The sequence below is a fragment of the Ananas comosus genome, linkage group 11 (assembly GCF_001540865.1).
Source record: "Ananas comosus cultivar F153 linkage group 11, ASM154086v1, whole genome shotgun sequence".
NCBI classification, from domain to species: domain Eukaryota; kingdom Viridiplantae; phylum Streptophyta; class Magnoliopsida; order Poales; family Bromeliaceae; genus Ananas; species Ananas comosus.
Window position 1 is genome coordinate 4,588,253 of NC_033631.1, and position 6,507 is coordinate 4,594,759.

The following is a 6,507-nucleotide window of genomic DNA, read 5'->3' on the forward strand; positions in this document are numbered from 1 at the left end:
ACGCGAGGGCAGCATTCTGTGTGAAAATCTGCGAAATTGCAGGATTTTTACTCTGTTGTACCGGTACAAGGTTTGTGCTGTACCGGTACAACCATCATGGAAGACGCTTGCTGTACCGGTACAAGGGTCCATTTGTACCGGTACAGAGCGTGCGACAGAACTCAGATGCTCTCGGGTTTGGCCTTGTACCGGTACAGCAATCCGTGTACCGGTACAAGGGAGTTGGTGGAGGGCTAAATCAGTAAAATTCCACCTCGTTCATGTCACCCTCTTTCCCTCTCTCTATTTATCTGTGGATTGAGCTGAGAGAGAGAGTTTTCACCATCTCCTCTCCCTCTCTCTCTCACTCTAGGCCGGTTGGGAGCACGGTTGAGGACTTCGTCGCCGACGTCGCGCCGCGAGCCGTTCGAGCGCACGTGTTGCCGGGGCACTGCGAGGAGGCCGGGCGAGGGTGCGTCTTCGCCGTTCCTGTCGCCGCACCGCCGTTCATCGCTGTTGAGGTAGGTAATTTGGTCGCAATTACCTCGAGTACCTCAACCATCTTCAAACCGAGCAATGTGCTGATTTTCACAGATTTCCTGCGTCGACTGTTAGTATTTCGGCTCGTTCTCCGCGTAGGAGCGTCGGATCGCGACGAAACTTGGTTCATTGGATTCTAGACTGCGAGAGGATTCCACAGAGCCCTCATTTGCAATTTTTGGGCAAGGTTAGCTTGGTCGAAACTGAACTTTTCTCAGCTGCTGTGAACGGGGACTGAATTGTGGACTTTTGTCGTTTTAGCTTGGCGTTGGCTTGGCGACCGGACTTAGAGATCCCCGATTGGTCCAGCAGAGTTCCTTCTAGGCCGAGGCTTCGTTTGCTGCCAGGAGATAGCACTTTAGGTGGGTTACATCGGTTTTACTCCTAAGTGTTATTAGTCGACATGTATAAATCGTGATTTCTACAATAGTTTAGCTCAAATTCATGGATTATTGTTAGAATGTAAAATCTGAACTTTCGAGCATATTTTATCAAGTAAATATATTATACATGTTGGACTTGGAAATTGAATTAGGAGAAAACCTGCGATTTGGACCTGTCACCAGTTTTAACTACCTGATTTAGCTCCAGGAGCCGTTAGAAAATTGTACTGTCGCAGTTTCTTCGAGACGAGTACTCCAGGTAGTTTAGAATGTATTTACGCTCGTGCTGGTTTGCCGAGTGGATTTTTACAGGGTTGTTCAGGTCGTTTCGGACTGTTGGGTGCTGTCAGAGTTGACGGTGGACCCGTATCGCCTTTTTGGCGTCGGATTGTGCCGAGGGCACGTTACCTGTTGGTTGTTAGACCATTTTGAGCCGACTACTTGACTTTGGCTAGTTGGAGCCTGTTTGAGCTCGACAGAGATACGCTGCATACTCGGTTGGGTAGCGCCCACGAGTGCCACTCCGGAGTCAGGCTTGTGCGTTTGCGTTGGTGTCGCTCATGCCAGTTGGACTTGCTCTCCACGGACCAGCTAGTGTGGATAGAGCTTGATAGTCGCAACGGGGCAGGGACGGGTGTGTTCACAGTCCCAGGGACGGGTATGTCTACAGTCCCGATTGGATTGGGTCAGATTTGACATTTCCTACAGTTGGTTAGTGTAGAGCATGATAGTGTAGTGGATGATAGCGGTAGAATATGCTTCCTGCTTTCCTTCTATCCTTGCTCCCTTCTGTAGACATAGTGGGTGACCGATGTTTGTTTTTAGCGGTGCCCACTGAGGACTACTTGTGTTTACAGTAGTTCTCACGCCCTGTTCTTTTACCGCTATTTTGCAGAGCCGCAGGTACAGGCTGCTGCTTCCTCTGCTGAGCAGGATCGTGGCAAGGGCGTCGCGAGCTAGAGCCCTACCAGACTGATCGTGTTAGAGCCGTCCTCCCCTTACAGCAGGTAGTGATTTTTCTTTTGGAGCTTTTGTACATAGCAGTTGAACTCGCCAGTGCGAGTGGTTTTGTACTTGGGATTTGTGACTATGTATAAAAAGCTCGTTCACTTTAGTTATTTCTTCTGCTCTATACTACTGTTTGTAGTATTGATGTTTCTACAGGTACCAGTGACGCTTCGTATACAGGAAAAATTTCTTGTATATGGCGGATTTGTCGGCGTGCCCGGGGAACGAGACATCCGGGGCGTGACAGATTAAGTTGGTATCAGAGCTTTGTTGTAGGTCGTGGGGACCTAGGAAACCTAAGTGTGGCAAACCTTAGGGAAGCAAGACGCGAGAGGCGTGATATTAATTGCGAAAGTCAATGATTATTTGTTCTAACTCCTCCTAGAGTGGGTTGAGTGACTGAAGGAGTACCTGTTTTGGCCTGAGAAATTATGTTGGCTGCAGACGACATAATTTTGGAGGAAAACAGGGACCGCCTTCTAGACTTTCGTTGATTGGGTCGAGAGTGTTTTGTTGTATCTAACCCCGAATTGTTCCTTTCAGCTATGTATCGTCGTCGGGGTCGACCGTCGTTGCGGGAGCGCGCCCAGTTGGCGCGGGATCATGCTGGACCTTCTTAGAGATCTGAGCGGATGGAGCAGAGTACTCAGCAGGAGCAGGGTGACAGACTGGAGGCGAGTGTACCCCCTGTTGTGGAGCCGAGTGCGCGACCAGAGGCTAGCGCACCCCCTGATCTGAGAGCACAGTTGGCCGCCCTGACTGAGGTGACGAGACAGCAGGGGGAGCTATTGCAGAGGTTGTGTGAGAGGATAGCTCAGCCACCGAGTTCTGTACCGAGGGCACCAGAGTCGCCAGTTCCACCCCCGACTACTCCAGTGACAGCACCAGCTGCAGCAGTCCCTCCATCGGCAGCAGTTCCAGTAGCGCCTGTTGCGCCTGCTAGGGGGCCAGTACCGTTGACTGAGGCCGAGCAGGAGCGGTGGACGGAGAGATTAGCTCGTTTTCGCCGTTTTGATCCACCGATCTTCGATGGCAGAGGCACTGAGGCCTGGATTGTAGAGGGATGGGTCAGTGCGATGGAGAAGCTATTCGAGGATCTGTTCGTTCCAGAGGGGGAGCAGGTACCCCTGGGAGTACACTGTCTAGCAGGTGATGCTCATGACTGGTGGCGGAGGACGAGGCGAGACCAGGGGCTAGTGGCGGCACAGCTGAGTTGGGATGAGTTCTGTGGAATGCTGTTTGGGATGTTCTTTCCCAACAGTGTGAAGCAGAAGCTCGAGGAGGATTTGAGGAGGCTTCAGCAGGGAGATCGCCCAGTGCAGGAGTACGTTCGGGAGTTTACTCGACTCCTGAACTGTGTACCATTTGTGGCCAGAGACGAGGCGCACCGAGTATATATGTTCGAGCAGGGGCTGAGACCGGACATCTTCAGGCTAGTGCGGGCGCAGAGGTCGAGGACCCTGGATGCGTCTATAGAGCAGGCCTTATGGGTGGAGAGAGGTGAGGTGTCGCTGCAGGAGAGGACTCAGGCCGTGGGGCAGGGTCAGGACAGGAAGCGCCCCTTTCCAGATGACGGAGGGCAGTCGAGTAGCAGACGTCCGCCGAGACCTCCACGATCACGTTCTCAGGGTCGTGGGTCTTCGGGGCGTCAGCGTTCCAGGGGATCCCGTCAGCAGGGGCAGACTCAGAGGACGCCACAGTGTGTGATCTGCGGGGGACCACACTGGCCTCGGCAGTGCGAGCATAGAGAGGGCAGGTGCTACGGATGTGGTCAGCCGGGACACATGAGGGCAGCGTGTCCCCGAGCAGCATCTCCAGTACCGTCATCAGCTTCGGCACCACCAGCACCACAGCAGTCTTACGGAGCAGCACCGGGCTATCGCCAGGAGGACAGATCGTCTGTGCCGCGGTCGGGTGAGCGGCGACAGCAGGCTCCGAGTGGCAGGGTCTATGCAGCTCAGGTGGAGGACTCTTCAGCAGCCGACCGAGTGGTGGCAGGTATCACTTTGATTTCTGGCATTAGAGTTCGCACTCTTTTTGATACCGGTGCATCACATTCCTTTGTTAGCCGAGCATTTGCATTGTTGCATGGTCTAGAGTTAGGAGCGTTGTCTCAGGCACGAGAGGTGCAGATCCCCGACCATGTCTTGCAGGTTACGGAGTGTTGTTGGTCCTGTCCGGTGCAGTTAGACTCGTGGGTCATGCCCGCAGACCTGTTGGTGTTAGGGCAGCTGCAGGACTTCGACGTAGTGCTCGGTATGGATTGGCTGGCGCGGTACTATGCTACGATCGACTGTGGAGCGAGGACGGTGACGTTCCGCGAGCCAGGCCAGGAGGAGTTTACTTTCACTGGCTGCAGGAGTACGCTTTTTGCCACCTGGATATCTTCGGCGAGGGCTCGACAGATGCTGAGTAGCGGGTGTATCGCCTTCCTAGCGACTGTTGTGGAGGTACCTACGGCGGCGCCGAGACTCGAGGACATCCCAGTAGTCCACGAGTTTTCGGATGTGTTTCCCCCTGAGTTGACGACGTTGCCGCCGGAGAGGGAGATTGAGTTTGTGATTGATGTAGTTCCTGGAACTGCACCAATCTCAAAGGTACCTTACAGGATGGCACCGGCAGAGCTGAGAGAGCTAAAGGCACAACTTCAGGATCTGATGGATAGAGGGTTTGTGAGACCCAGTGTGTCGCCTTGGGGAGCGCCGGTGTTATTTGTAAAGAAGAAGGATGGTTCGCTCAGGTTATGTGTGGATTACCGGGAGCTGAATAAAGTAACCATCAAGAACAAGTATCCTCTGCCGCGCATTGATGATCTATTCGATCAGCTGCAAGGATCTTGTGTCTTTTCGAAGATTGATCTCCAGTCAGGTTACCACCAGCTGAGGGTGAGGGCCGAGGATGTTCCCAAGACGGCTTTTCGGACTCGGTACGGGCATTATGAGTTCACGGTGATGCCTTTTGGATTGACGAATGCCCCTGCCGCATTCATGGATTTGATGAACAGAGTGTTCAAGCCGTTCTTGGATAGGTTTGTGGTAGTCTTCATCGACGATATCCTGATTTACTCCCGGAGTGATGCTGAGCATGAGGAGCACTTGAGGATTGTGCTACAACTTCTGCGTGAGAAGAAGTTGTATGCCAAGTTAAAGAAGTGCGAATTCTGGCTACGGGAGGTTGCCTTCTTGGGCCACGTGATTTCAGCTGAGGGCGTAGCAGTGGACCCGAAGAAGATTGAGGTGATTCGGGATTGGCCTAGACCGACGACGGTTACTGAGGTACGGAGCTTTCTGGGACTGGCAGGATATTACCGTCGGTTTGTGGAGGGCTTTGCGAAGCTTTCCACACCCCTCACGCGCTTGACGCGGAAGGGGATTCGTTTTGTCTGGAGCGACGACTGTCAGAGGAGCTTTGATGAGTTGAGATTGAGGTTGATGTCGGCTCCTATCCTTGCCCTTCCTGTTATGGGCGAAGGATTTGTGATCTACAGTGATGCATCGCACAGTGGACTTGGTTGCGTGTTGATGCAGCATGGTAGGGTGATTGCTTATGCTTCACGGCAATTAAAGGATTACGAGAAGAATTACCCTACGCATGACTTAGAGCTTGCCGCGGTAATTTTTGCCTTGAAGTTGTGGCGGCATTACTTGTATGGCGAGCACTGCGAGGTTTTCACGGATCATAAAAGTCTCAAGTATCTGTTCACGCAAAGAGAGCTGAATCTGAGGCAGCGCCGGTGGTTGGAGTTACTGAAGGACTATGACATTAGTATTCAGTATCATCCCGGCAAGGCGAATGTCGTGGCAGATGCGTTGAGCAGGAAAGCAGTGCAGAGCCTGAGTTTGAGGATTACAGAGCAGAGACCCCTACTCGAGGAGCTTCAGCGGCTGGGACTCGAGGTGGTACCCCCTGGTGCGACAGCGAGGCTGACATCTTTGGTATTACAGCCCACTCTGTTGGATAGGATCCGAGAGAAACAGAGTGGAGACCCGTTCTTGTTGAGGGTTAGAGAGCAGCTGGACAGGGGGCAGGTCGAGGGTTATGCTTTGGACAGTTCGGGAGTACTGCGGTACCGGGACCGACTGTGTGTGCCCGTGGATTCTGAGATTCGAGCTGACTTGTTGAGAGAGGCACATTGTTCCCCTTATACGGTTCATCCTGGGGGAACCAAGATGTATAGAGATTTGAAGGCACGATTTTGGTGGCCTGGAATGAAGAGGGACATTGGCAGATACGTGGCTCAGTGTTTGACTTGCCAACAGGTGAAGGCCGAGCATCAGGTGCCTGCTGGCAAGCTTCAGAGTCTGTCAGTGCCCGAGTGGAAATGGGATCAGATCACGATGGATTTTGTTGTTGGTTTGCCTAGAGCGCAGGGTGGCTATGATGCAATTTGGGTGATAGTGGACAGACTGACCAAGTCTGCCCACTTCCTGCCGGTTCTGACTACTTGGTCCAGAGAGAGGTTAGCGCAGCTGTACTTGGATGAGATTGTTAGGCTGCACGGCGTGCCTGTGTCGATAGTTTCAGACAGGGACCCGAGGTTTGTATCTCAGTTTTGGAGGAGTTTACAGACAGCCTTGGGCACTCAGTTGCATTTCAG

General features: G+C 52.9%; 1 long non-coding RNA gene across 1 annotated transcript; it reads left to right on the forward strand.

Moving 5' to 3' along the window:
- Positions 358-823, forward strand: LOC109717675. The gene is made up of 3 exons (XR_002218248.1): positions 358-500; positions 574-706; positions 781-823. It is a non-coding gene; the product is annotated as an uncharacterized LOC109717675 (long non-coding RNA).